At 22.9% G+C, this 23,010-nt stretch overlaps 1 long non-coding RNA gene across 1 annotated transcript in view; it reads left to right on the forward strand.

The window, feature by feature from the left end:
* Positions 1 to 3,036: 3,036 nt before the first annotated feature.
* LOC102654588 overlaps positions 3,037 to 23,010 on the forward strand; it is a 39,639-nt gene continuing 19,665 nt past the window's right edge. The window contains exons 1-3 of the long non-coding RNA XR_001706206.2: positions 3,037 to 3,171; positions 3,242 to 3,370; positions 3,488 to 3,596. This is a non-coding gene — a long non-coding RNA (uncharacterized LOC102654588). The remainder of the gene's footprint in view (positions 3,172 to 3,241; positions 3,371 to 3,487; positions 3,597 to 23,010) is intronic.

Below are 23,010 nucleotides of genomic sequence, written 5' to 3' on the forward strand. Positions count from 1 at the left end.
GAAACTTGCCATTTTCACGACTACTTTATACTAATTTAATGTGCAAATTCTTTCACTATTAATCATTCCATATTTCTTTATGATGCTTTACGATAAAATATAAACTGAATATATAGGATATTTCAGTAACTCTGTTAGGCGATATCTCGCTTATGTGTAATAATATGTAAAAATATCAAAGAGATAAATTGTTTCAATTCAGAAAGATAAATATTTTGAAAGAACAAAAAATCATATTTTTCGAGAATTAATCGATACTTTTTTTTTTTAGAATTGCATATTTATATCATTACGATGTAATATATGAGATCAATATTTTATCAAATATTCTTTTTTAAGATTTTATATTTTGGCGAGATTCTCTTTTTATTATATATATTCTTTGTATATTCTATATATTGATCTAATAATCACAAATTATCATATAAAAAAATTAAGCAATGATTTTATTGCATAATATAAACTAATTCAAGAAATTTTTGTATATTCTATATAATTTCTATATTTCTAATATGCAGTTCCTTTATCCTATATATTCTAATTACATTCTTATTGAAAATTTCAATATTACGTTTTAATTTGATATATATTTAAAATAATTCTTTTAAATATATTTTATGTAATTTAAAATAATTTTTCACTAGTATTGAAAAAAGAATAATAAGAATTGTTGATATGCTTTATAATAGGCAATATTTGATTATTTTCGCCTTCAGAAATCAAATTTATAGTTAACATCAAATTAATAATCTGAATAGTATTGAAATTCGGGATATTCGAGTATTCGGATAAAGAGTCTTATATTATTAAATGTATATACATGTATATATTCATTTTAAGTATATTCATATAATTGTTTAGTAGAAATATAGAGTAGAAATACAAAAAAGAATGAAAATTGTATTATTATATATCAATTATTGGATCTTGAGATATCATTGAAAAGTCAAGAATAAACTGTGAAAATCACATTCTGAAATTTTTTATTATATATTCTTAAAAAATGGAAACTTTCCAGTTGAATTATTACATTCGTATATTATTCGTAACATTATTTATATATATTTTCCACTTTCCAGTTGTTGAATTACTACTTATTACTTTCAAAGTTCATGTAAACAAATTTGCGTAAGCAATTCACGATAATATTTAATATGCTTGTTTGTAGCTTTTTGAGTTTTTTTGAATAATTATTTGATAAATATAATGCACAAATTTATAATTTTACTATTATAAAAAAAAATTTTATAAGTATTCCGCTTATGATTAATAAATAATCTTAAAGCATGCTTATGATATAATTTTTATATTTGTTTTATATGTTAATTAAATATTGTTTTCATTTATACGTACATAATCAGATATTCTAATATAAAATGAAATTGTTTGATTAAATTGATCTGCATTAATTATTACGTAGCAGATTTTTCTGCATTGCAAAAAAATTTCCATGCAATATTTCCATTGTTATTGTTTCCGTTTTCTATTATTTCTTAGACATCTCTATCAACAAATCTAATCATTTTGAAAATTTCTTCTTCTTTTCTTTTATATTATTTTTTTTCTGTCACATTTTTATATATTGCGCTTCATAGCAATAAAATTATTTAAAAAATGTTATCTCTATATATAGTATAATTAAGTTTTAATGGAATGAATTTATGACAATTTATTATATGAAATGAATCCAATTTTTTTTTTATTATTTTTTTTCATAAAAAGTATTAAATTATTTTCTAGAATACTAAATGATATATTATATTCTAATATTAGCTATTCATTTGTTTTGATAGAATTTAATAATAAATACAAACAATTATTGATACAGAATATATCTCATTTCATTAAAATTCCATTTCTTGAAAAATATTTTGTATTTATACGAAGATTTCTCCAATATGAATAATTATTCTCAAGATCGTCCAATTTAAATTTTTTTTCATCAGAAAAAATAAACTAAAAAAAATGCATTAATATGTATAATCATAAAAACTTGAAATCTGATATCTAGTAGTCTCTATGAATACTTGTATGTCCAAATTGTCTTCTTGTTTTATAAAAGTATTTTTAAATTTTATCTTTTAATATTAAATAACGATTGATAATTTAATATATTGTCGAATGAGAAATATTCAATTGAAACTCTTTCTTAACTTGAGAGATAAAAGATATTATTATCTTGTGGAGCAAATTCGATTGCTTATTCAAAAATTCTGTTTGGAAACTGATTTGTTCGAAGAGTTCGACAAATTCTAAGATTCTACTATACATAATAGAAATAAATAGTCTATTTTAGTTGCATTATCATTGAATTTTTCTATAAAAAATAATTTGTTAAAATTATGTTTATTTTTATATATAAATTATATATATATAATATAATTAATATATATAATATATATAATATTCACAAATATCATCATATTTATTTTTCTTTCAGATAATTCTAATTAAAATCATTTTATGATTCATTTATAGTGATATTATTCGATGTTTCTTCTATTTTTTTTTTACATTTTTTACATTTATGATCGCCATATTTTTTTCAATCATTTTTTTATTAGTTTGTTTGAGTATCATTTTCAATTGTTTATTTTATTATTTGTTTGTTTATTACTTGAGAATATAAAGAATATAGAATAAAAAATATAGATATTATATCTCGTAAACTGTTTTTATTTGGACTTATTAAATTTGGATCATATATACGACGAATAATCGTATATAATAAAAATTTTAATATTTCATCAATTTTATAAATTCTTTCTATTTTTATTTTTATCTAATAATTCAATTAATTTGAATTAATTTGAACAAAAATATAATTTCACACATCTTTTGAATATGAAATATTTTTTTATTAATTACACAATCATATATTTTTTTTGTAAAATATTTAATGGCTTATTTGAATTATTTTATCAAGATAGTATTATCGCAATTGGATAATGACAAAATTAACAAAATTAAAGGTAATTATCACATCTAAAGAAGTATATATATATATATATATATATATATATATATATATATATATACACTTTTGTATACGCTTCATAATAACAACAGCAAGGACGATAGTGTTTTTATTGTAATCATCCATAGCAACGCTGCTTAAGATCTACCATTCCAGAAGTTTTGACACGAGAATTTTATGAAAAAAATGATACGGTGAATTGAAATAAATCCTGATTTCTCAGACAAGAACATTTTCATCATTATTAATAGAAATTTCTTTCAGCAAACACGATGTTAAAATAGAGGATTCTTCATTACGGAAAGGTCCTCTATATCGAATATTAGTGGCATCTAAAGGTTGAAATAACAAGATATTAGCTGCCATCTTGCAAGATTATAATATATATCAAAAGTAAGCTAGCTTAAATTTTGACCTAGGTTGGGTCAGATGATATATTGTAAGTTATACATTTGAAATCACAAATAATCATATTATTAATGATACATAATATTTCTGCCCAAAATATAGAATATATTCCAACAAATACTGAATCTTCTTCTCTGACAAATAATACAATGATGATATACAAAAAGATCCAAATTGAAAAGGAAAAACTGTCACAAGTCAAAATATAAACGTAAGTAAGAGATTTTTAATTTGTTCGTGATTGATCGTCACATATATTATATTCCATAATATACACACATGATTATATTCCATAATCAATCGATCACATTAACAATATGTTAGTAGTTTTTTTTTTATATTTTGACGCGATACATGGTTATAAAATCAATTTTAATTTTTTTAAATGAAATCATATAATTTTCATTATAAATCAATTAATGCAGATCTTTATTTTCTATAAAAACATATTAAATTATTTATGTCGAAAAATCTTTAGTTTAGAAGATATTTTAACTTAAAGTTTGTAAAAGTTATTATATGAAGATTAAGGAATATGCGAAGTGATATTCATTGTTCATATTCTTTTTATTTTTCATAAATTTATTTAATCATTTATAATTTAATTTCTCATTGTTCCAGAGAATATTTTTGATACTGAGGATTTTTCTTAATTATTTTTTAGTTATTTTTTCTATAACTGTTATAATATGACATGGCAAGTTATATATGAAATTTTATCTATATTTCATACCTAATTTCTTTAGAACAATCATTTTTTTCATGCAATCATTAGAATTGTTATTGCAAACATATTCTGCAAGGTATTGTATTTCTTTCACATATGTATGTGGAATAGGATTTTATTCTTTTTAATGGCCAGCATCATGTCTGAAGTTTCATATAAATTTATTGTTTGATTATTGAAGTATAAAGATTTAGAAAAAATTAATCTATATTTTCTTTTTTTTCTCAGATCATGCTAATAACAATTGTATCTATCAGAACTATCTAGATTAACATATTTCTCATTTATAAACTCATAATACAAATTTTTATAAAGAAATTTGTATTATATATAAAAACATTACATATTTTGGAAAATAATATAATAATAAGTGATTAATGATAATTTTAACTATTTTTATTTTATCAACTTAAAATAGATATAAATTTTATTTTTAAAGTTATAGTATAAAAATTAATATTTTTAGTCAGATGAGTTTATAAATTATAACTATTATAAATGATTCAAAGAGATTTCTGTGAATCAAAATGACTAGAATTTTTTCTTTCTTTAAAATATACAGTTAATTATATATAGTTAAAAAATTTAAATTTAAAATAAAAATTATCAAAAGTCAATCGTATAAAGAATATATAAAAAGATATAACAAATAATGAATTTCAATAAGTTTTGATTGAAATCTTAAGTAAATATTTTTTTTTATTGAAAAAGAATTGTAAGAAATATTTTTTATTATTATGTAACAAACATAATAATAATAAACATAACTAGAACTAATAATATATTTAGAATATAATGAAAAGATTTTATAATTATTGTTTATTGTTCATTTGTTATTAATTGAAAAAAGCGATATGATATATCAATTAGTTTTTGAAATATAATATAATTCATAAAAAATTATTTATTTTTACTTGAAATTTTAAAATTGCTTCCTTTTATTTATAATTTCAGAAAAAGAGATTATTTTTGCTTTAATATTTGCGATTATAAAAGAGAAAAACATTAGATATAAACATAGTTTCGTACAAAAATTTTTTATTGTTTAATTTTTTACATTTTCTGTCAAAAACAAAATTTCGAAAAATGTCATATTTTATGAAACAATAATATATAAAAAAATATTCATGCAATATATTCACTATATGTATTTACTTGAAAAATTAACGCGTTAATTGTGAATGTGCAAAAGTTTCCAGCTATTTCCATTATAAATTTATATATATTCTAAAATATTTACATTTGAATAAATCTACGTAAATAACTATTATTTAACATTGCAACCAGAGTATAAAGTTACTTCAAAACATCAGTTTATATGAACATATATCAGTATATATTGAAGTTTATAAAATTGTAAAATAGTTAATAATTAAAAAATTTTTACGTTTGTAATTATTTTTATAATTGAAATATTAATATTAAATGATATTATTTATTTATATAATTTAATTTATATAAATATAGATATTATAGGATAATAATAATTGTAAAAGATTTGGTCTAAAACTAGTTTAAGTTTTAAGAGAAACAAGTTAAAATATTAGAGATTTGTCTTTATTATTTACATAAATTTTATTCAAAAAAACAAAATTTACAATAAAAAATTATAATAATCTTGTTATTTATGAATGATACCTTATAGCTATTCAAGACAAATTAGGTATAAAATAGTTTTAAGCTTGACAACAAATCATAAAAATGTTTAGAGATTTGTTCTAGTTATTCATATAAATAAAAATTCAAACAATAAAATTGAGCACAAAAAGTTCTATAATATTAATTATATAATTTAAAAGTTAAAACTAGGTATTTCACAATTAATAACGCTTTCGTTTATAAGTAAATAATCAGAAATAAGTTAATGTTATTTAAGAAACAAAATTCTAAACTAAATTATACATAAATTTACTTTGCTAAATTCAAACGTTTATATAAAACGTTCTTTAATTTATATATATATATATAATATATACTATATTATATATATATATAATATATATATATATATATATATATATATACTATGTATATATATATATATACTTTGTATATATATATATATATATACTATACAATTCAGCAATAAAAGCAAGTGAACTAAGCGAAATAAAATATTCGTGTTCTTAAAATATTTACACTATTTAATGAAGTTCAAGATTGAACATTAGTAATATTAAAGAATGATAGATTAAAAGAAAATGTGATAGCCAAATTCTCGTATATTTTCTATTTTAAAATTTTAAGTTATTATAAATGTGAAAAATAAATAATAGCGTATTTAAGAATATCAATAGAAAGTTTATTTCGCTTATATTAAGATTCAAGATTTATAAATTTATAAATTTTGGATTGAATAAATCTTCGAAACAATTATATATCTATAAAACAATTTTAAATTATCATACAAAAAAAAATCGTTGTGATATATTATTTATAAAACTTTTAAGAAGTTTAGGATAAGAATATTAAGAAAGTAAATTACATAACAATATCCGAATTTGAAGAATTTTATATGAAATATAGTTATAGATAAAATTATATAATTATAAAAAATCTTTTATTTTCTTAATTTTCTTAACTATATGTATGAAATGATAAAATCGAATGTTTTTTTAAAATCAGTATTATTTTCACTTATATTCTTTCTTTCAAACTAATGATGGACAGCTAATGATGGTACAAATCAAATTTATTATTAGTAAATCAACCTGATATAAAATTGTAGTGACTTTTCACTATGAAATTTTTATGAAGAAAAATAAATTGAACTCTTCGAAACTTAAAGTCAGATATTCTACAAACTAATATAAATTGTCTATAATTAATAAAGAAGATATCGGATCTTACGAAGAATTCCATCGTTTATTTTGTTAATGAAAGAAAACGAAGATTGATTACACAATATTTTTAATAATTAAAGCAAATTCTATTGCATTCCATTGTATAATAAAATCACATTTCTTTTTTATAAAATTGTGAAATTATATAGAATCAAAATACAAAACGCATACACTATATCTTCAAGAGAAATTTTGATTTTCGATTTATTGTTCTTCTGTTAAAAAGGTTTTTTTTATCCGATGTATATTTTATTTATGTTTTGTGTAATATAAGTGTAATATAATGAAAATGTGAAAAGTGAAATGTGAAATGTGAAAATGTGAAATGTGCAAAGATGGTTTATCTTTGATCTAGCAGTTCATATTATTATACAGAACTACAAAATAAGAAAAAGATAAAATTCTCCGCAAGACATGATAAAATACAATAAATAACTTGATTAATAGAAAATAATTGATCCAGAATTATTTAAAATATTTATATATAGATTAACATTAATACTAAATTTTAAGGTTTGTTTTCAAAAATCTACTATTGTTAATGTATACATTTATATAATTATTTTATAATTACACAATTATGTAATTATATATATATATAAGTATAAAAATTTAAGCAAAATTATTTATTAATAGAAGATTCCAAAAAATGGAATATCAATTCTACTTTATTTAATATAATTCAGCTGTTAATAATAAGGTAACAACTTATATTTAAATATAATAATAAATATAATATTAAATAATATATAATATATAATAAATATAATATTAAATATAAATTGGACGAGAAGAAGTTAATCTGGATATACATTTGTTTCGCCTATTCAACATTTCTTGAATTTTAGTTTAAACGGAAATTAAGAAGAATAAAATGATTTACAATAAAGTAAAATTTAAATATTAATAAAAAATCTCTACAAGTTCGTCAACGAGTTATATATATAAATAATTATAAAATTTGAATGAATAAAAAGATGAAAAAATTGCGTTGGATGATAGAAGTATGTGAAACTGATGGATGATAGAGATGATCTGAAGTCAACAACATAATCAAAAAATGGAGATTGATAAGCATAAAAAATACAAGATTTAACATTCTATCATACATTGATGAAGTGATTGAAAAAAACAGTAATAATAATATTTAATAATTATAAATAATATTTTGCAGAGATAAACAAGAAAAATATATGAATATATATACATATGAATGAGATTATTAAAAGAATCATAAACCAAAAAATTATAATTGTTATTAAGAATGAAGTTGAATGCTAAGAAAAATAGTAACTTTTAAAATTTTGATTTAAAAATAATTTTTAGAAATCTTAGAAATCTAGATCAATATCAATGTTTAGTTGTATCAAGATTTCAAGAGAATAAATATATTTTATATTTATATATCACTAGCTATTTATATATTATGATCCCTAATTGTATAAACATCATAATTGAAACCTAGAGATCTTCAATTTCTTGCAAATACAAAATCAAGATAATCTGATTTTTCTCTTTTGCAATTTTAATGATAATAATCTTTCTCAAAAAGATTCTTGCAGATTTTATTAATTGGAAGTATGGTTATCCATATATTTTATTTTCGATTTTTTCATTGATAGCATTGAGATTTTCTTTTCTTATGCTTCAAATTTCATAGACAAGATATTTTTCGATTCTTGTGTGAAATCGAAGTTTATTAAGAAGTTCACACGAATTCATTGCTAAAATAATATAGATATACTTGATGTATAAAGCTATGTATGCAATTCTATAAATGGTACAAATGACATTTTAATCATTTTGGATCGCAATTCTTTCAATTCATATTGGAAAAGAATTAAAATTGAAATATTCAAAAAAAGATAAATTTGAGAAACGTTTAAATAATAGCAGCATACGAAAATCAAAATAACATATTAATAAATTGAAATACGTTAAATTCCTACGATAATTGTTATATAATGAAAAAATATCATAAAGTATGGAAATTGATCTACAAAATGGACAGTATTAAAAAGAGACAAAAAATCGAATTGTAACATATAAAGAAGCTAACTATATTGTAAAGTATAGCAAGAAGATATTACTAATGTTAATTGCCTTATAATATCAAGAAAGTATATAATTTTAGACTTTGTGGCCAAATAAAAATAAGATCGGTTTTCCTTTAATTCATAAAAAGAATAAAATAAAATTCGCTAACAAATCCAACAAATATAAATATTGGATTGTTAAAAATTGAAAATTTTCTTTTTTTTTTTTCTTATAAATTTAATCTTATAAATTAATCTTTTTAAGATCAACGAAAGATATTAAGTTCAACGTGCATTTATCAGAAATAATATCAATCACTGATAATAAAATACAACGAAGAATTTTAATTCAAAGAGTTCTTTCCTCTAAAGGAGTCTATTTGTAAAAATCAAGAAAATGGTGAATAAGAGAAATTCTACGAAATTGGATATTTCAACATAATAATGATTATAAATATGCATCAAAATGAAAGATCATTGATCAAATAAAATAAAAGTTCTCAATTGATTTTTTTCTATTAGAGAAAGTTAATTAAATGAGAGCTTAATTAAATGATTTTAATTGAGTATTTATGAAGAAAAAGCGATAAATTGAAAGATGTAGGAATAAAACAAAATTATTTCAAGCATCGAAAGAATAGAATTTCGTACAACTACATTATATTAGTTTATTATGTTGATCCATCATTATTGTACCATCATTGCAATAAAGAATATACAAAGAATAGATTCAATATTGAATATATTAATATAATTTTTAAAAAATTATAATTATAGACTTTTCATTGTAAAATAAATTTTTGCACATGTTTAGTAATTTTTAAAATAAACTATATATTGAATATAACAATAGTTCGTTTATTTTTGTGCTATTCTCTGTTAGAAGAAAATGTAAAAATTTTCGCATATCAATGTTTTTATGTTATTAAAATGAAATAAAAAAAGTCGAAGCAATTTTGTCGAAATAATTATTAACAATGTATAAATAATTATTCATAGTATTGAATAAATTAATTAGATATTATTTGTATAAAAGAAATAAATTGAATTTATTTGTCATTAAAAATGAATAATGTAAAATTTTGATACAAAAAATTTTGATATAAAAAAGATGAATTTTAAAACTTTTTTAAACTTTTCTAAATGAACGATAAATAATATGATAAAATGGCGATTCGATTTTTTTTTTATAATGATCGCAAATTTTTTTCTGTTATATATTTAATTATATATATAATTTTTTCTTTAGAATCATAGTTTTTTGTCAAAAACTTAATTTTAAAATCATCAGAGGCAATTCTTAACTTATTCGATATTATTATATCTTTAATTATATAATTACTATTATATCTGAACCTATAATATTGTTCATAAGTATAGATATATATATGTATTATAGATATATGATTAAATTTTTCTATCTCACAATTATAAACATAATTTATAATATAATAATTTATATTATATTTTTAGAAACATTATATTTTTAACATATGATATTTTTTAATATATGACATTTTTGTATGTACAAAATTATAAAAATATAAAGATAAATTTAAAAATAGAGATTATAAACAAAAATACTATACAAACCAAACGTTGCACAATAAAATCTAAACATCGAATTTGATACACATCTTTGAATTTGATTTTTTTTTTATTGCTGAATTGTTCATATAAATAGATAGAAAAATATTTCTTATTGTTTATATAAAACTCAAACTAAAAGAGATAATAACATACAATGACTTTATATAATCAGATAGAAATAGATTTTTTTATATACTTTATATAAACGAATAGGAAAGGATTTTTTTCTGTTTATATGAAATCATTGTATATTATTATTATCTCTTTTAGTTTGAGTTTTTAATGTATAATTTGTTGCTCTTTATCTCTTTGCTTATATATTTGTTCTATAAGCTATGACTAAATGATATTTTACAAATAGTAACTTTAATCCGGTTAAAGTTTGATATTTGATTTGCGAAGAATATGCTGAACATCTATCATATTAATATCATATTATACCATATTAACAATATCTAACGAATATTTAATAATAAAAATAGCACATTTTCGAAGAATGCAATATATCGTTGCATTTAATATTTGAAAAACTTATTATTTCATTATTTAAAATGTACGTTTATGGCCTATAGTCTTTGTCTATTTTTTTCATCCACTGAATGTTTTTTATTATTCAACAATATATGTTTTTTAAATTTATTGGACCATGATTAAAAGATATCTTGTCAATATCAAATCAAAAATCTTTTTAGAAAATTTTTAATTTATTTTTTTATTATTCGAAACTTTATTAACAAAAATGCAAACTATTAAAAATCTTGATGAAAAGATAAGAAATAATATGGATGAAATTTTTTTCAATAAAATATTATGCTAGTATCAATATTAAAATTTTCGTTAACTTCCGCTATTATCGAGCTCAAATTTATTTTGCATATAATAGTTTTATTTCTTATGTTAATATCACTATTTTTACGAAAAATTTTTGTATATATGCATTAGATAATTTAATTAATTATCTAATTATAGAATATAGTTCGATGAAAGTGATAATATTCTCTAAATGCTTGAAAGTAATAAACATATTTACAAATTTTTTTGTCAGATGATAATATATCTTGTCACACTTTCAAACTTATATCATATAATAAATTTTTTAAAGTATATCTTGGAAAAATTCTGAAAATTTTCATCTTAAATGTGTATTTATAATTATAGTTATGTGTATTTATAATTATAGTCATTTCACATTTATTTTTGCGAATGTTTTATTCATCATGTATTGAAAATATTCGCTAAATTGTGAATATCAATTGGAATATCAATAGATTCCAAGTAATTCATAGTGAAACTTGTGGAATCTCATATAATATTTTCTCACTTCTGATTTTTAATCAACCAAGAGCTTGTATAAACAAATTATAGGTTTTAATTTTCAGAAGAATTGCCAAACAAACAAAATATACTATTCACTAAAAGTATTAATTTCTTTCCGGTAAATTTCCACATGAGAGAAATATATGACGTCATATTCATATATCTCTATTGTCATTAGACAAAAACCAATCAAATGACATGCTTCTATCTAATATAATAGTAAAGTTACATAATATTGTAACTATTTGGCCAGTTCTATTGTTTATATACAAGGCTCATAAAAATATATAAAATATGAATATAGTATTTACAAAATAGAAATTTATATTTTGAAATTTATAAAATGCATGCATATGTAAGTATATAACAGTATTTTTTTTGAAGTCGTCTTTTGAAAATGGCAAATAAATACTTTGTCGCATTTTCAAATCTTTTTTCTTTAAGAGGATTTTTCATTTTTGGGAAAAATAAAAAATCACAAGATGTTGAATCAAATTAAAATTTAAAAATGTCATGTTTTATTAAAAATTATTAGATAATTTGCGACGAATTTTTTTTCGCACATCACGTAATCTTCTCAACATTATTTCCAAATCATATTCTTAAAATTTAGGATCATATTTATAATGAATAACGTTTTTATAATCAAAAAAAAATAAGCATTTCCTTTACGTTATTTCGACAGACATCGTTTTTTTAAATTGCGATTCCTTGTGCATTTTTTATATCAAAGATTCATGTTTTATCATAAGTAATAATCTTTTTCGTTATTTCAGCATTATTGTTTACAAGTTCCAAGTTCCTCTCTACGATCTCCACTTGATAATTTTTCGTTAAAATAAATTTTGCAATTATGTGATTTATCCCTAAATCTTGAGTTTAAATTTAGGCATATATTAAATAAAATTAGGCAATAGTTTTCGAAATAATTCGATATTTTTTTAAATTCGATCAAATTTGATTACTTTCCATTATAATACGATCATTCTTATTTACATTTTAATTTACATTTTATTACATATATAATTTACTCATAAAATTCATGCATTTTAGGAATCATACCAATTGTTTCGAAACAAGAATGGCCAAGTTTCTGACAATTAAAATTAATGCAAATCTTTTTCTCAATACGTTCGATTGTAAAACATGATGCTCATAAAAATTGAAATTAGATCTAGGAAACTAGATTTAGGAAACTACATATGATTTTCGAATTTTTAATATATAAATATTAAAAAGAAAGATATAAATATTAGACACATCTATATATAAAATTTAGAATGAATTCGATAATATTTATAAAAATTATGAAATATTCATAGCAATAATTTACTGAAACAAAATCACAAAAATATTCGAACGACATTAATTATGCATTTTATTTTATATTAATGTTTAGATCTTCTTTAACATTAATTACTATTTTGAGACTGTGTTTTTTTAGTTATTTTAGATTCTGCAGAATTCTTTTATTCTTTTATTCTTATATTTCTTTTATTCTAGTGCATTTTTCAAAATTAAATCATTTTTTGATTGTTTACTTATTTTTCCCTAACAAATATTTGATAGAGTTAAGATTTTGTAGGATATAATACAATCAAATCATTTCTTTCATAATTTCGGCTGTATGCTTGGGGTCATTATCTTGCTGGAAATAAAAATTGTTTAATAACTCTAATTTTTCAATGTTATTTTCTAAAATATTTAAATATTTTGGCTGATTTTATACATAGAGTGTCGAAGATTTCTTCAATACTAACTCAAAACTAATTTAAATTAATAAAATGAATCAAATTCACAGATACGTTATTGTGTAAATGTTATACAAGATGGTGAATAATTTTAATTATTCCAAATTATGTTGTTCGAGTATTATTTTCGAAATAATATCATGTTTCGAAATAATATTGATTTTTATAGTTTTCTTTCTTCAAGAATTGAAAAAAAATTGATATTATTCTATATATTTTATCTGTTTGAACAATATATTTTGTTATAGTTTGTTCTAATTTGTGTGGATGTTGCACAATAATTTGATCGCTCATCTTGTAATTGCATATATAATTGCATAGATATATAGATCCTTTACAATGTTATCATTATTTTTTTTTTGGCTATTTTTGTTTTGGCTATTTGATCGAAAGAATTGAAGATTCTCCATTATCTATGTATACTGGTCTATAAAAAATATGTAAAAAATAATAAATATTTTAAAATTTCTGTGTATAAAATACACAGAATACTGTGAGAATACTGTGTATGGAATACATGTGAAGATAACATATATAAATTTCATTGAAATTAAATATATATTCGAGATAAATTTATTTTTTTAATAGAATTAATAATAAATTAAAAATGTTAAATTATAAATAATATTCATACAATTCATGTCGATCTTTCCGCTTTTAAGATTTCTTGAAATCAATTGTCCATTGAAAAGAATCTAAAAAATTTCTGATTACAGATTTTTTTCTATTTTTAAATTTTGTCTTTCATCTATTTTGTATTAATATTAATATTAATTTAATAACATTAATATTAATTAAGCTTTAAAGATTTTTTTCTTTAATTGTTGATTGATTGACAAAGCTTTGCATTTCTTTTTTCTATTTCATCTACGCTGGCAGGTTTTTGTTATTTTGATGAAAATTTCGGATACATATAAGCATATCCTTCCGCTAGAGGGGCTTGTCTTTGCATAAGATACCATATATATTCCTAATAGTTAGTTGCCGGAATTTATTCATATTTCCACTCGTTTACATCGTTCATGATATTTCTTATTTGGATATGTTTCTTCTCAATCATGATTGGGAAGCCTTCCCGAATAAAACTACAATGCTACGGTCTTGTGAAGTTTCCAGCGATAGATACTAAAATGTTCTCAAGCCAAATAATTAATTCTTATCAATTATTAATGTAAATCATATCCCATAGCAATAGACCGAATTGACTCTATAATATTTCGACAGATTTTTCTTTCAAGCCTATCATATCGGGAACTCTAAACCTTTTCAAAATAATCTTCGAGTATACATTTTATCTATATAGAGACATGCAAGTTGGTGATGCTTCTCCTATCGCTGCTTAGAAAGTTGAATGTCCAAAGATAGTATTAAAACGATCCTGCAAAACGATTGGATACAAAGGATTATTACTTTGTAGGACTCAATAGTTTTTATGGAGTTCAATCGAAATAGAAATTGTTTTCCTACGGATTTTGTAAATGTATTCGATACGCAGTTGCGTTATATAGTCTGTCTGATTAAATTTGTGTTATGGCTATACATATTTATTATTTCACCTCGATCCATAAGACATGGCAAATATTTCAGCCATCATTCTCGTTGAGGCGCTTTAGCATTCATTTCCATTGGGATATACATATAATACTTGAGACATTTATATATAAAAGTAATCTTCATAACCGGATCTTTAATAACCAAAGAGATTTAAATTCGTCGTTGAAACTAAGATCACAACTATACAGGCAGAATAACAAGAGATCATGTTTTGTAAACTATCTAAATATTTTTCAATAGACGTGTGGTTTCAATTCGAAGATATACATGCTTTGACTACAACGAAGTGATCTTAGTTTATTTCAATTCAACTTCGTACAGCAAGAATGACACAGTGAACCACTTTATTGTATATAAAATATTAATGAAATCATCTGCATCTTCAAACCAATTGAGATTATCAGAGATATTGTACCACAAACTAATTAATAGTTTCTTGTACCTAATGAGCAATTGAGATTTTAAAATATGGAAAAATAACGGTTAATCATTCATATTCTATTATATTATATTTTTTTATCATAGATTTTTATTGTGCATCCAATTCTTTAGCATTTTTTTTAGAAGTAACTTTCTTCTTTTTCTTGTAGACAAAATTCATTTCTCATTCTATAGTTGGATGATTTTCCGTATGTGGCGCATTCACTCATTTTGTGATTGCATATTAATCAAAAAATGTTCTTGTGCATTGTTGCCGCATATGTCTTAATTCGAGGTAGCGGTAGCACTAGAGAATTTAGAGTCTTTTAGAATCTCGATGTTGGCTGATATCTATCTCATTCATATCCAAGCATTTGAAACAGCCATTAGGAGATATTTAATCAATGTAAAGGAAATATGAATCTAGTTATCTTTTAACATCTATTTCATATAACATCTGTAGCGCTGTTGCAAAAGTAAAATGGAATCGATACGTAACTCCATTCTCTTAATAAATAGAATGATCTCCATATCTATATTTTGGTCTTCTCGAAAGTGGATTTTTAAAATAATCTCCACCAAATCTTAAATAAAGACTTTTGTTCTTACGATATTTTCGCTTTTGACAAGACAGTACAACTGCCATTGCTGTTCTACTGCTACTGCTACGTGGAGTCTAATTTTTATGTCTAATTTTTTTTTTTTGTTAAAAGTGATATCATTAGCTTTATACAACCATCCTTCTTTTTCTTTGATTCTGGAGAATTTCTCGGCACTGTTCTTATTCGCCGCTGGTTTTTCCGACCGACGATCGTGATCCATAACTCCATAAAGCGATTTTTTTTTTTTTATGAATGAATATTCTATTACATCTTTTAAATAATCGCTACGTTTTTTCTTTCCTTTTGTTTTGTGCTTGCGAATTTTTTAATACTTTTTGTATTCAGATGGATTCACATAGCACCTAAAATCGGCTAAATTTCTGCTAACAGCTCAAAATATCAATGGATATGATGCTTGCATAAGCAAAATTATATCTATTTACTCGAGAAAATTATCTCATCTTAAAATATAAGACGTAAAAACATGAGATTGATTACTTTCAGTTCAGCTATCGATCCTATTGAGATTCTATCATCTTAGTTCTTGATACCCATAAATTCAAAGCTTTCTAAACGTATGAATTGTGAAGTGTTTTGAAGATAGAATACCATGATTTTCAAACACTAAAATCGATTTTTTCCGAAAATTTAGACAAACTCGAACAACATTACTCGAATTAAATGGTAGCGCCAAACCGTTATTATAACGAACCGCACCTGCTTTGTTATTACTGCCTTCAGCAATTGGTTTCGCTAAGATATTCGTCCGCTGTTGGAAATCTGCCTTGTTCTTCGTCTTAGAATCAGAATTTTTATCGTTGATAATCACTGATTGACGTAAATGAAACGAGACATAACAATAAACATGTTTTGAAATTTTTTTATACAATTTGTTTGTGTTATACAATTCTAAACAAACATCTTTACTGATTTTAAATGGTAGCTCCAGATCTTCATTGTAACTAAACGCATTTACCTTGTTATCATCTTCAACAACTGCGGTTTCGCTAAGATATTCATCCGTTGGAAATCTGCCTTGGGCTTCAATCTTAAAACCAGAACTTTTATCGATGAGAAATCATTGAATGACGTAAATGAAACGAGACATATCAATACATACGTTTTGAAATTTTTTATACATTTCGCATGTTTTAAACAGTTCCAGACAAATATCATTACTCGGTTTGAATGTTGGCGCCAGATAGTCATTATAACAAACTGTGTCTGCCTTTTTAGCATTTTGAACAACTGTCGTTTCGTCATTTATTCATTGTGGTTGGTCTTCCTTGTTCGTGGATATTAGATTTAGTAATTTCATTAATGATATTTATTGATTGACACAAATGACCGAGACCCAATAATTCACGCTTTTGTATGTTTTGTATTTTTATAAACATTTCGCATGTTTTCCGCAATTCTAGGTAAATATCTTTACTCGATTTTAAGATGACGAGACATCATCATTATAATAAATCACTTCTACTTTTTTATTAAAAAAAATTTATTAAAAAAAGCGCTTTCATCAACTGCGATTTCGCTAAGATATATGAGATATTGGAGATCTTAAATTCAAAATCTTTATTTATTAATGATTATTAAATAATCATATGATATTTATTAACTGACATAAATGAAACAAGATATACCAATACACGCTTTTACTTGGAAATTTTCTGTATGTTTCCCATCTTTTCCGCAATAGCCAAACTTTATTACTTTATTTGAATAGTAGCGCCAGATTAATATTATAAATAACCGCCTCTGCTTTTTTACCACTTTGAAGTATTGGGTTGGCAACTAAGTAATTGCGGATTTCACTCATAGATGGCTTCAATTGAATTTTTAGGTTTGCTGGCGCAGTCCAAATGTAAAACACATTTTGTTATTTGATAGTTGGCAATTCAGCTGTCAATCAGTAAAAAAAGTTTTTTGATCGTAGTTGCGTAGTTTTCGTTTGGTGTTCGTTGAAAAATGGAAAATTAAAAGGAACATTATCGTCATATTTTGCTTTTTTATTTTCGCAAAGGGAAAAAAGCATCGCAAGCTCACAAAAAGTTATGTGCTGTTTATGGCGACGAAGCCTTAAAAGAACGGCAGTGTCAAAATTAGTTTGACAAATTTCTGGTGATTTTTTACTCAAAGACGAAAAACGCTCTGGTCGTCCAGTTGAAGTTGATGACGACCTAATCAAAGCAATAATCGATTCGGATCGTCACAGTACAACTCGTGAGATTGCAAAGAAGCTTCATGTATCACATACATGTACTTAAAATAACTTGGCTATGTTCAAAAACTCGATACATGGGTTCCTCACGAACTGAAAGAAAAGCATTTAACGCAACGCATTAAGAGTTGCGATTTGCTAAAGAAACGTAATGAAAATGATACATTTTTAAAACGACTGATAACTGGCGATGAAAAATGGGTTGTTTACAACAATATCAAGCGGAAAAGACCGTGGAGCAAACCACGTGAACCAGTTCAAACAACATCAAAAGCTGGTATTCATCAAAAGAAGGTTTTGTTATCAATTTGGTGGGATTACAAAGGAATTGTCTATTTTGAACTCTTATCACCCAACTGAACGATCAATTCTGTTGTCTACATTGAACAACTAACGAAATTAAACAATGCAGTTGAAGAAAAGTGGTCCGAATTGACAAATCGAAAAGGTGTTGTATTCCATCATGACAATGCAAGGCCACACACATCTTTGGTCACTCGGCAAAAATTATTGGAGCTTGGTTGGGATGTTTTGCCACATCCACCATATAGTCCTGACTTTGCACCATCTGATTACTTTTTGTTTCGATCTTTACAAAACTCCTTGAATGGTAAAAATTTCAATAATGATGATGATATCAAATCGTACCTGATTCAGTTTTTTGCTAATAAAAACCAGAAGTTTTATGAACGTGGGATTATGATGCTGCCTGAAAGATGGCAAAAGGTCATTGATCAAAATGGGCAACACATTACAGAATAGTAATGAAAAGTTATTTAAGAAAAAAGAGAAAAATTATTTAGTTCCATGAAAAAATTGTCTTTGCTTTTCTAAAAAAAATCCGCAATTACTTAGTTGCCAACCCAATAGTATCGTTTCGTTAAGTCATTCGTGTATTGTTGGAGGTCTTTCCTGTTGGATATCAAATTCATCAACTTTATAGATGATATTTATTGATTGACACAAATGACCGAGATTCACTAATTCACATTTTTATATATTTTGTATTTTTATATACATGTCGCGCTTTTTCTGCAATTCTAAGCAAACGTAATTTCTCGATTTGAACGGTTACGCCAAATCATCATTATAATAAACCGTCTGTGCCTTTTAACTATCTTGAACAACTGTTCTTTCATTAAGATATTTATTATTGTTGGAGATTTTCCATTCTGTTCTTGGATATCAGATTCAACAATTTTATGGATGATATTTTTTGATTGATAAAAATGACTGAGACCCACTAATTTACACTTTTATTTGTTTTGTATTTTTATATATATTTATATTATACATTTATATTATATATTTCGTGCTTTTTCCGCAATTTTAAACAAACTTTATTACTTGATTGTATGATGTTATGATAGATCATCATAACAAACCACCTGTGCCTTATTATTACCGCCTTCAGTAACTGTGATTTCGCTAAAATATTCGCCCATAGTTTAAAATCTGCCTTTTTCTTCGATCTTAGAGTAATGTTATCGATGATTTTCATTGACTGATAAAAATAAACTAGACATTCCTCTATACTATTACAACTGCCTTTTTTTTTTGTGTTTATAATATTCATTGACCGACAACAATCAACAAGATATTCCTATATCTATAGTATCCTATAGTATTATAACAAATCTCCAACAATTGTTGTTTCCTTAAGGTATTCGCCTGTAATTCGAAATCTATCCTGATCTTCAATCTTAGAACTGTTTTATTGATGATTTTAATTGACTGACAAAAATGAACAAGAACATTCCTAAATAATATTATAATAAACTTCGCTTCTATTATTTTACCACATTTATGATATTTATTGACTGATTAAAATGAACGAGACATTCCTATACACTATAAAACGCTTCTTTGTTTTTATTATATCTATATTTATGATGTTTATTCGAAAATGAACAATACATTTCTATAAATTATTATAATAATTCTCTTCCAACGATGTTCGTTTCGCTAAGATATTCGCCCGAAATCGGAAGTCTACCCTATTCTTCAATCTGAGCAATTTTATTGATGATTTTCATTGATTGACAAGAACTGTTTTATCGATGGTATTCATTGATTGACAAAAATGAACGAGACATTCTTATACATTATTATAACAAAACGCTTTTTTCTTTTTATTGCAGTTATATTTATGATATTCATTAATTGACAAAAATGAACAGGACATTCTTATATACGCTTTTATATATTTTGTTTAAACATATAATTTATAACTTTATGGATATTTCATATTTTTTTTATTCTTATAAAATCTTTTGAATAAAATAATTCTTTGATTTTAATATGAAAGGAATACTTTATATTTGTTTATTTAATGTATATTTAATTAACGGATAAAAAGTATTATGTGTTTTTCTCGATAAATCCAGATTTATTTTCAACGATATTGCTTCTTCTGTTGGCATGTTTGATTGAAGTTTAAATTTATCATATTTATTTAAAAATCGCACATGACCGGCAGAAGATGTGTGTTCTTCTAATAATTTTATGTAATTATCTATAATTATGCTATAATTATCCTTTTTCTCTAAATTTCATAGAAGCTGCTATTGAAGTTCTTCCATTTTTCCTGTTTTATCCTTTTGAAATATTTTTCAGAATATTTTTTATAATTGTTCTCTTGATATTCCGAAGAACGTATTCGATACCCATTAATATGTTGTATGATCAATTTGTTAAAGGGAAAATGCTCAAATTCTCTCCACTGTGCTGAAACACAAATTATTAAAAGGATTATTAATTATTAATTATTAAATTTGTCGAAACTGGTCGTATATTTAGCTGAAAATATTAATGAGAACTTTTTCACAGAGACATTTTAACTTTTATTAGAATTTAATCTTATTAAATTATTAATCTTTCTTGAATATACAAATTGTACATTTATTTTATTGAAATTTATTTTTATGAAATCCAATAATTTGTTTCTATATCTGATGAGAATATAATTTATTTTATACAATTATAACAAGTAATAGTGTGATTTGTCATACGCTATGGCGCTCTCGTTTTTCAATGTATAATATAACCGAGAAATTTATATTTGTACAAGAATTAGATATTAACTAATCTGATTTTTTTTTCTAAATTTGAGTTCCATGTTCTAAAAGTATTTGTTTTTAGAACTTGTTTTCAATCTTTATTATTGAATTCATACGTTTATAATAACAGAAATTGAAAGCTATCGTTTGATTATTATATGAATTTCTTATCTGTTGTAATCAAGTGTATTTTAATCCTTACTTTTATATCTTTCATACTAATGATGTATAAATTCATTGGATCACAATCAATCATCAAATTTTTTCTTGGACATTTTTATTTATCATAAATCCGAGTAGTCAAAACAAATTATAACAGAATCTTTGTAATCTTATGCTAGATGTGCGAGATAAAGAATCATTTTTAAAAATTTTTTAATAATAAGATGGATTTACGAGCAATTGTTGGTAAACTAGCAATTGATAAAACACCGTGTACTTGTTTTTATAATTAAAAGGCATGAGAAGTCATTTACAAAATTGAAAATGCTAATATGACCATGTTTTATAAGACATTATCCTTTTTTCCCTACATTTTTTATATTACCTACGCAATTTTTCATTGTTTGATTTAAGACTTAAATATCTAAAACAAAGTTGTAGATATTTCGTATCTCTTAAGAAATGCAATATAACAAAAATATTTATCCTTGTACAATGAGCATTTAATTGATTCTATGATAACTTTGAGATATTATAACGAATATTTTATCATCGATTATTTTGTTTGATTCCTATTGCATAAATAGTTGTGCTCGTCAGTTATAGTTATAGCAGTAAAGCTAACTTTTATTTGGATACGATGGATATAGAATCTATTTTTTGGGATACTCAAGAAGCAAAATTCTAAGCTGAATTATCATAAATGTATAGGATAATTTAGTTTGCTAATATAAATATTTATATAAAATATTCTCTAATTTATAAATGTTATACAATTATAATACAAGAAAAAAGAGAGTGAACTAAAAAACGAAATAAAATATTCGTGTTGTTAAAAATTTGTTCTATTAATGAAATTCAAGATTCAATATTAGCGATATTAAAGAATGATAAATTAGAAGAAAATATAATAGCCAAGTTCTCATTTTTTAAATTTTAAGATCTTAAGTTGTTATAAATATGAAAAATAAATAATAGAAACATCATATCATATTTAAAAACATCAGTACAAAGTTTATTTCACTTAAGATTCACTAAGATTCAAGATTTATAAATTTATAAATTAAATTATATAAATTTTAGACTGAATGAATCGATGACATAAAACAATTTTAAATCATCATGCAAAAAAAAAAAAATCATTGCGATATATTTTTTACAAAATTTTTAAGAAGTTTAAAATAAAAATATTAAGAAAATTAATAAATTAACAAAGTAACAATAGTTCAAATTTGAAAAATTTTAACAATCTATATGGATTAAAATTGTATGATTAAATCAATTATTGGAAATTTTATACTATCTTAATTTTTTTAAGTATAAATGATATTTACGAATTT

Source organism: Apis mellifera, linkage group LG13 (assembly GCF_003254395.2).
Source record: "Apis mellifera strain DH4 linkage group LG13, Amel_HAv3.1, whole genome shotgun sequence".
NCBI classification, from domain to species: domain Eukaryota; kingdom Metazoa; phylum Arthropoda; class Insecta; order Hymenoptera; family Apidae; genus Apis; species Apis mellifera.